Source organism: Sorex fumeus, unplaced genomic scaffold (assembly GCF_029834395.1).
Source record: "Sorex fumeus unplaced genomic scaffold, SorFum_2.1 ptg000064l, whole genome shotgun sequence".
NCBI classification, from domain to species: domain Eukaryota; kingdom Metazoa; phylum Chordata; class Mammalia; order Eulipotyphla; family Soricidae; genus Sorex; species Sorex fumeus.
The window spans coordinates 7017972-7027915 of NW_026606121.1; positions in this window are offsets into that span (position 1 = coordinate 7017972).

Below are 9944 nucleotides of genomic sequence, written 5' to 3' on the forward strand. Positions count from 1 at the left end.
GAGGCCCCCAACTACAGCCGCCCCCCCTCCCCCCGTAGAAAGCGGAACCGACTTTTTTTTTCTTTTTGGGTCACACCCGGCGATGCTCAGGGGTTACTCCTGGCTCATGCACTCAGGAATTGCTCCTGGCGGTGCTCAGGGGACCATATGGGGTGCTGGGAATCGAACCTGTGTTGGTCATGTTGGCTGCGTGCAAGGCAAACGCCCTACCCACTGTGCTAAGTTGCTCCAGCCCTGCGGAATCGACTTTTCATAAGGAAACGGACGCTTAAGTACATGCTTGAAGCTCACCAAGGTTCCGAGCCACCAGACACGGGGAAGGTGTGGGAGGAGCCGGTTAGCAAGGGAACTACGGTGAGACGAGGGGACATGTGAGGCCCTGTGGATGGTCAGAGCAGGCCAGGCTCAGCTGAAAGGTGTGTCTGGGTGACCCCAAGGCAGCAGAATGGTGCACCCCAACCTCCAGAAGTCCCGAGGGAGAGGCACCAGCGCACCCATCATGGACAGTGGGGGTTGGATAAAGCCATGGGTGTAGGGACCAGTCGAGTGACTCGCCCTGTGAGAGAAGGGGCGGGCAGCTGACTCTCCCTGCGGGGCCTGGTGCTGAGATGGGGAAGGAGACCCATAGAGGCTGCCAGGCTCAGAAGGGCGGCACTGAAGTTGGCAGTGAGGGTAGAGGACTCAACACTGGCTCCCAGATGGGGCCGGCAGGAAGAACCGGCAGCACCTGTGCGGAGCTCCCTGTAGAGTCAGGCCCACCCCAGATTTGTCTGAAAATATATTTGGAAACAAGGCCACGAAGGTTCAAATGGATCCACAATTAAGTCCAGCTGGCACCAGGCTCAAAGGAGTCTCCAGGGGAAACAGAAGGCATACAACCAGGGACTGTTCAAAATATGCAACCTCAAATGAAAAATGCCCACACACAGCCAGAAGCAGGAGGACAAACGATAAGGAGAAAGCGTATTTAATAGAAAGAACCAAGAGGATGGCTTTGTCTGCCCAGGGTCTCCGAGGCAGGAATGATGAAGATGCTCAAGAGCTTTAAAGGAAATAATAATAATAATAATAATAATAATAATAATAATAATAATAATAAAAAAGGAAGATTTAAAAGTACTAACAAGGACTTCTAAAAGTAGCAGAATAAAACAGTATGAAATGCAAACGTTTCTGGAAGGGCTCAATGTCAGATTAGGTGCTGAAGAAGAAAGGGCCAGTGATCTTGAAGACACAGAAGGGGAAATCATGCAGCCAAACCCTATGAAAGAGTCTCCAGACTCTGCGTCACGCCGTCTTCACTGGGAAACTCGGAGGGGGGGGGGGGCCAGGTGAGTTTCCCTCCTCTCCCCAGCAAAATCTGGCAGCCAAAAACCTTCAGAACCCAACCGCACAGCCACACTCAAGGCCGCTCTCCACAGGTTCAGATGTGCTCACCCAGGAGTGAATCTGCAGAAAAACCCAGGTATGCGGGACCCGTGACAGATCTCCAAGCCCGCTCAGAGCAGGACCGGGCCTCCTCCCCCAGCTCCCCAGTTTTCCAGTAACTTGGCAGTCACACCCACAAACTGCCCCCCCCCACCTACGCACACCATATAATCTCATCAACGGCCTCACCCATGAGCGAATCTACTGTATAATTGTATTCTAAATTTTAGAATTCCTGGACCTCTCATACTCCACGCCACTGATGTACCAAGAGCAGCACACAACATTTGATGGGGTTTAACATACATGTTAGTAATCTCTGACACAAGGGTTTAATGTACTCCAGGACGGAATACCACCATCTTCATAAGCTTTCCTATAAGGAAAAACTCTATTGGACCATTTTTAGAAGATTATTCATAGCAAGCAATACAAAATTAATTGCTTCAGTTCTGTTTTGGAGGTGGGTCACAATTTGGGATTGGGGTGGAAACATTGGAAATACAGTGGTGGAAAGGGCCAATGGTGGTGGGATTGGTGTTTGAATATTAAATGTAATGAATTCTTGTGAACAATTTTATAAAAATAAAATAAATTTTAAAAAAACAGCAAAGAAATGGAAAGTAAACAAAACTGATCTGCAGGACCAGAATCAAGTATTGTCCCATGGAGTCCCAGAAGGAGAATGTCAGAACTGGGAGGCAAAGGATCTAAAGAAACAGCCACAGAAGCCTCCCTGCTGGCTAGAACACAGCCTGGCGGTCTACAAGATAAACATCACACACACACACACACACACACACACACACACACGCACGCACGCACGCACGCACACACGCACCATTAATCGCTTCCCCAGCAGGGGTGAGGCTGTGAATCAACCCCCGGGGCCTCTGCTCACTCTGAGAGCCTGCTGTCTGGAGACCCCGGCATGGGGGACACCCACAAAGGCAGATCAGCACCCAACTCCTGCAAAGGAGGAACAGAGAACAGGAGACAATACCCAGGATGAGAAGGAGGCAGAGGAGAACCAGGGTGAAAAACTGGCACCAGATTCAGCTCGTCCAAATAAGCCAGGCAGGAGGCGACAAGATGATCTTGGGAATGGAAGATGACGACATTTAAAAGCAATGAAAGCTGAAGGGATTGGGCGCTGACAACACACTAAGGAATCTGCCCAGGGCTGGAGAGATGGTCCAGGGGTTAAGACACTCACCCTGGGGTGAGGGTGAAGGAGGGATACTGGGAACATTGGAGGGGTGGGTACTTGAACATTGTTTGACTGAAATGCAATCATGAAAGTTTGTAAGTCTGGAATTGTATCTCATGATGATTCATTAAAATAATTTTTTTTATGTCTATCCCTCTCTTTCTTACTCATTCAACTGGGGAACATAAAGTAACAAAATAGGAGACTAACACCCAAGAGTGGCCTAGATTAGTACCAGGAGGTTTGCTCCCTGGCTTGGAGGCCAGCCACACATGCTAGGGGAAAGGGGAGCTCAGATAGAGAAGGGAACACCAAATAAAGGTGTTGGGAGGATCCTCCCAGGATGGGAGATGCAAGCTGAAAGTAGACTATAGACCGAACATGATTGCCACTCAATGCCTCTTTTGCAAACCACAGCACCCAAAAGGAGAGAGAGAACAAAAGGGAGTGCCCTGCCACAGAGGCAGGGTGGGATGGGGGTGGGGTGGGGGAGTGGGAGGGATACTGGGACCCATGGTGGTGGAAAATGGGCACTGGTGGAGGGATGGGTGTTTGATCATTGTATAATTGAAACCCAAGCACAAAAAATTGTAAATCTACAACTGTACCTCATGGTGTTTCACTAATAAAAATTTAAATAATAATAATAATATTTTTTTAATTAAAAAAAGACAGGGGCTGGAGAGATAGCACAGTGGGTAGGCGTTTGCCTTGCACCCAGCCGCCCTGGGTTCGATTCCCAGTATCCCATATAGTCCCCTGAGCACCGCCAGGAGTGATTCCTGAGTGCACGAGCTAGGAATAACCCCTGTGCAAAGCCGGGTGTGGCCCAGAAAGCAAAAAAATAAAGTAAAAAATAAATAATAAATAAAAAAAAAAAGACATTCGCCCTGCATGTGGCTGACCTTGGCTCAAGCCCCAGCACCACACTTGACTGTCCAGGCTCTGCCAGAGTGACCCCGCCCACAGAGCCAGGAGCCTGGGCACCCCACACAACCTCCCTCCCTGAGAGGGAGGAATCGTGAACAGCACTATCCTCACTCTCGCCTCCTCCATTTTCTAGAAAATCATCCCAACGGCGGAATCCACGTTCTTTTAGCATGCATGTGGAAGCCACATACGTGCGGGGCCATGAAACAAGTTTCAGTACTTACCATGTTAAAGGCAAGGATGGAGAGAGAGAGAGAGAACAGGAGCCTAGGAGCTTGCCTTGCAGGAAGCGAACTCTGGTTCCATCCCATCTCTGCATCTGCCCCCTGAGCACTGCCAGGAATGATCTCTGAGCATCACTGAGCACAGAGTCGGGAGTAATTTCTGAGCACTGCCCATGTAGCCCCCAAACCTGCATATAAATATCTATGTGCATAAAAATAAGTCACACATGGTCTATGCTCCGATCATAATAAAATTCCTAACTTTATTAGAAATTGGTTTACTTTCATGTATTATGAAACCGACAGGGATGAATGGAGACATCACTGGTGCCCTCTCCAGCAGCAAATCGATGAGTAACGGGAAGTCAAGCGATCAAGTGATTATGAAACAAAAATAATAACATCCATATGTACCCAAGATCTTTAGAAATGAAGAAATATTTTTCTTTTTAAAAAGTTTAATCCTTGAGGGGGCTGGAGTGATAGCACAGCGGGGAGGGCATTTGCCTTGCATGCGGCTGGCCCAGGTTCGATTCCCAGCATCCCATATGTTCCCCTCCCCCAAGCACCACCAGGAGTAATTCCTGAGTGCAGCGACAGGAGTAACCCCTGAACATCACCAGGTGTGACCCAAAAAGAAAAACAAATGTTCAGTCCTCAGACATTGTAAAGTATTTTAATCTCAATGAAGTGAAAATGCAAAGAAGTCAAAAGACAGAAATCGTATCAAACACAGGGGCTTGGGGATTATTTGGAATGATAATTGAGCAACCTCTGGAACTGTGTCTGACTCAGCTAACACAGAGGGAAAACCATTAGCATGTTTATGTGAGAAAGGAATCAAGGTGCCAAATTAATGACTTAATGTTTCCGCTTCACTGTCACTGTCCTCCCGTTGTTCATCGATTTGCTCGAGCGGGCCCAGTAACGTCTCCATTGGAGACTTTGTTGTTACCGTGTTTGGCATATCGAATACGTCCCGGGGAGCTTGCCAGGCTCTGCCGTGCGGGTGAGATACTCTCGGTAGCCTGCCGGGCTCTCCGAGAGGGGCGGAGGAATCGAACTCAGGTCGACCACGTTGGCTGCGTGCAAAGCAAATGCCCTATTGCTGTGCTATCTCTCCAGCCCTACTCTGTCTCTCTTCCTACTCTCTCCCACTTTCTCTCCCTCCTTCCCTTCAAAAACCTTCAAATCTGATTTACTTCAGTGCTTGGGCTGGAGCGACAGCACAGCAGTAGGGCGTTTGCGTTGCACACAGCCAACATGGCCGACCCGAGTTCGATTCCTCTGCCCCTCTTGGAGAGCCCGGCAAGCTAAAGAGAGTATCTCGCCTGAACGGCAGAGCCTGGCAAGCTCCCCGTGACGTATTCGATATGCCAAACACAGTAACAACAAAGTCTCCAATGGAGACGTTACTGGGCCCGCTCGAGCAAATCGATGAACAACGGGAGGACAGTGACAGTGACAGTTTCCACTTCAAGAATCAAAAGAAAAAGTTGAGAGTACAAAACAAGAACGAAAGGTTGGAGAAGCAGGAAAGTACCAGGATCGAGGAGCTTGCTTCCGCGTGTGGTCGACTCTGGTTCGATCCCCAGCATCCCACGTGGTCTCCTGAGCACAGAGCCAGGGGTGATCCCTGAGCACAGAGCCAGGAGTCAGCCCCGAGCCTTGCTGGGTGTGGTCCAAGCCTCCCCACCCCCGCACAAACAAGAACCAAAAGCAATTAAATAGAATATAAGCAATAGGCAAAAATCAATAAAATGATATAACCGGATCGTTGAAAAAAAAAAACCCTAAAAGCCATCAGCGCGAGTGAAACTATCCAGAACAAAGCAACGGAAAAATGGGATGATGCCCCATCCTAGAGTTTGAGGTGACGAGGGGATGAGCACCCCAGAGAGGGAGAGGACAGTGAGGTGTGCGAGGAGTAGGCGTCTGCCAATCAACGCGACAGCTTCGATGAAAGGTGAGAATGACTGACAGTGACCCCAAGGAGAGCCAGATGTTTGCACGTAAAGCTCTCGAGTCCACTGCTAGGGCCCAGGCTAGCAGTGGACTCGAGGCTTTTCGGGTTAGTGATGCTACAATTCCGAGGAAATGGCGCCAACCCCATACTAGTTCTTCCCCCCACAAGAAGAGAAGGTAGTTCCTGGTTTGTTTATGAACTGAGAGCCAAAGGCGTTATTAAGAACTCCAGAACCAGCCTCCCCAAAGTATTATTTTTGGCATGAGGATTATGTTGAGTTACAGCCATTTAAGACCCAGAAAACTCCAAGAGAAACTTTTGCTTCTTCCTTAATTACCTAGAAGAATTTTAATAGCAGGGCTTGCCATGTGAAATATTACCAGAAATAACTTTTTATGACCCAACTGTAAGGCATGGAAAACCTCTAATTACTGTGCATCTGCCTTTCTTTTTGCCAGGGGATCACCCATATCGGAAGAACCCCGGGCCCCACATTCCAGGTTCATGGGGACTCATAACTCATAGCCTCCCGTCTTTAGGTACCTTGTAGATATCTTGGTTCCCTGCAAGTAAAAATGAAATTTTCCTGTTAATCTATTTTGTGTTCATTTCATTATTAGACTTCTGAAGGGAAGATTCTGCCTCCCAACCAGTACAACATGCAGAGATCATGACGGATCGATATCCTCACTACCTGCTAGTGACACAGCCCTTATTATGATTTCAACAAATCAAATCCCGACAGATGCGGAAGGCATCATCCCGGCTCCTGATCATTCCAGTTAGTTCCATCTTTAGAAAGTCAATACCGTCAAAGTCCACTTAGTTCCATCTTTAAAACCTCCGTGAGAGATGGTTTTATTATAGAACGAGAAAGAAGAGCACGGGGTCACTCCCATGACTCAAAAAACGCACTTGATACATTTGACAAACAGCAAGACCCAGAAAGCGAGTCATTCCCCAGCAAAGGACAAATACAAGGAATCATCCCTTGTGGGGTAACGGGAAATCCTCAAGCCACCCAGACCCCAGACGGAAGTCTCAGCCGTAGGGAAGCACTATTTCACAAATTCACTGGTGAAACTGGCCTGTACAGTGAAGGGAAAGCTATCAAGGCCTTCAGAAAAGCCAGGAGACGGTCTTTACTTGCAGGTTACGTGATCTTACGTGCAGACAACCTGAGGCACTTCTCCAAATGGTTAGTGCACGAGCTAACGGGGCAGGATTTGGGGATAAAATCTGGGATGCTTGCGGCTGGTTAAGGAGCAGTGATGGAGGAACCAGCCCCCCAGGATGAGGGAAGCAGTGATGGAGACCCCAGCCCCGCAGGACAAGAGAAGCAGCGATGGAGGGACTAGAAGCCCTCTCTGGGAAGGACCCGGCACCGTGGCAGGGCCATCTGTGCCCACAAGACAGATTCGCACCTGCTCAGGGCAGCATTGTTCAGAACAGCCCATGCTGCGAAGGAGGGACCCAGCCCCTCAGTGTGGCCAAGGGACTATCCGTGTCACCGGATCAATGCCCCTAGATGTGTACATCCTCTGTCCCACCCACTGTCAGCAAGCTGACACCTCTCATCGTCCCTGCCACCCAGGGCAGCTGTCACCCGCTAACTGATGACCGAGTTACCATCCACCCACCACGTTTCCATCCACCCTCACCCACGTGTCCATCCGTCCACTCCTCTCTCCTCCGTCCATCCATCTCTCCCTCCATCTACCCACCCACACGGCCATCCAGCTGCCCACCCACAGACACGAGGACCAGCACACTGTTCTCTGCTGGGTCCTCCTGCAGCTAGCTGTACCTCCTTGGGCCAGCTTGAAGCCAACATTTCAGGCTCCCGGTGTCTCCAAGCTCTCCTGAGCCTGCCGGTGAGATGCCTCCTGCGTCACACCCACCTGCACTTCCCCCACCTGGAGCTGCCTCTGCAACACCAGCTCCCTGCCAACTCCGTTCCTCGGGTCCGGCCCAGCGTGGAGTGAGCATCTGGCTGCGTCCCCTTCCCTGGCCCGGCCCGTGGCAGGAATCCCGGGGGTCCATCCCTCAGGGGTGAAAGTAGCCAGCCTGGGGGTGCCAGAGGGTCTTCTGAGACCCAGAGCCCCTCCCGCATCTCTTCCTGTTCTGCAAGCCTCGACCCAAATTCCAAAGACGGCCCCGGCCCCCCGGGGCTCGGGTTGGTTGGGGGAGTCCAGAGCGCTCGTTTTGTCTAATTAGCTAGTCCTCATTGACATGAAGATAAATAACTTTTCGAATGATTCTTCCCTGTGAAATTGGGACTTGGGGGAGGCCAACCATCTCTAATTTAAATCGATGAATTAAAACATGTGATTTAGTGGGTGCTGAGGAGAGGAAAACTCTCATGCGCCAACCAGCTCATCCCTGCAGGGCCAGGGAACGTCCAGACCTGCTAATCACAGTGGATGCAGCATGGCTTGAGTTTGGCAGGCGGCGGTGACTCAATAAGCAGCAGAGGCCATAGTGGGGGGCCGCAGGTGGGCTTCAGAGGAGTGTGGGGGCTGCCCCTGAAACTACTCAACTCACTCCCTTGCTTCCCCACTTTGGTTCTTGCCCACGCCGCGTGCCCAGCTGCATGGGGTAACTTTCTCTGGATGCCCAGGGCCCCGACCAGGGATGTGGAAGTTTTAGCAAGCAGGCACGGGGGCACAGGGAAGGTGCCTCCTCCTAGCAGCTGCCCTGGGGCCCAGGCTCCAGGCGGGTGAGGCCCCTTCCTGCCCCGCTGCCCCCTCTCTGGCCTGAGCGAAGGCAGCAGAGTTTGGGGTGCAGAGGAGAGAGGGTGGGCTGGGTTGGTCCTGCTCATGCCCTCAGGCTCCCTCGTGGGTGCTGGGGTGTCTGTCCCCTCCTGGAGCTGTGGGGACACTGCACGGGGGGGTCAGGGCCCTGGGGACACTGGCACACACCCACCCCCTGTTGTTCCTTTCATCCCTGCTCCCGTGTCCCCCTCAGCACAGGGCAGTGGCCCGCCTGTCCATGCAGGGAGAAAGGAGCAACCTTGGACCACCCGGCAGAAAAATCCACCAGACCATCCCCCAGATGCTAGCCTGACGCAGCACCCAGCCCACCCTCAGGCACCGTCCCATGGACAAAGCTGCTGGAGCTCCTGAATGCCCACTTCCCCAGCCCTGTGTATGTGTGTGTGTGTTTCTGTCTGTCTGTCTGTTCCTGCACAGCCATCTCAGCAGGTGTGGAGGGGCCCTGAGGGCCGCCACATATCTGTGGGTCCCAGCTGCTCCGCAGGGAAGCCAGGGAATGCGGGGGGAATCTCCCTGCCATGTAGACACAGCATTGGCATGGCCATCAACAAACACGTCTACATGGTAATCAGCAAACACGTCTACACGGCCATCAGCGAACATGTCTACATGGCCATCAATGAACACGTCTACATGGCCATCAATGAACACATCTGCACAACTATCAGTGAACACGTCTACACGGCCATCAACAAACATGTCTACATGGCCATCAATGAACACGTCTACACGGCCATCAGTGAACATGTCTACATGGCCATCAGCGAACACGTCTACACATCCATAAGCAAACACGTCTACACGGCTATCAGTGAACATGTCTACATGGCCATCAATGAACATCAACATCCTCCTGCAGCCGTGACCCACAGTGAGAAGTGGGCGGGTGGTGCTCCAGTCCCCACACCAGCCAGCACACGCCTGAACACGCCGAGCGGACAGACACTCACCTTCTAACCCTGCTCTCTCCAGCCCCAAGAAGCCAAGTCCTGCCCCTGCCCCCAACAACTCTGCAAGCCTGTGGCCTGCCGTCCGGGGCTCTGCTCTCCCCTTCCCAGAGAAGCCACACTGCAATCAATTGGCACATAAATTGCATAAATTGGCAGCTCGTTAAGGCGACGGCAGGGTGCCCGCTGCACCCCCAGAGTTAGGGCGGGAGTTGGGGAGCCTCAGCCTGAGCCTGCAGCATAGAGGGGCTGATCAGGCACATGGAGGGGCGCTGGGCTCATCTGGGCATTACATCCCTGGTGGCACTCCGCTCAGTGCCAGGGACAGGGCGCTCACCTGCTTCCCGCTATCACGCTGTTCACACACTGGAGCTGTGAGATAAAAAACGACACGCAGTCGCTGCTGGGATTCCTGCCCCGTTGCTTCAGACGGCAAACCAGGGAGAAGGAAAGTGCTCCCCGGGG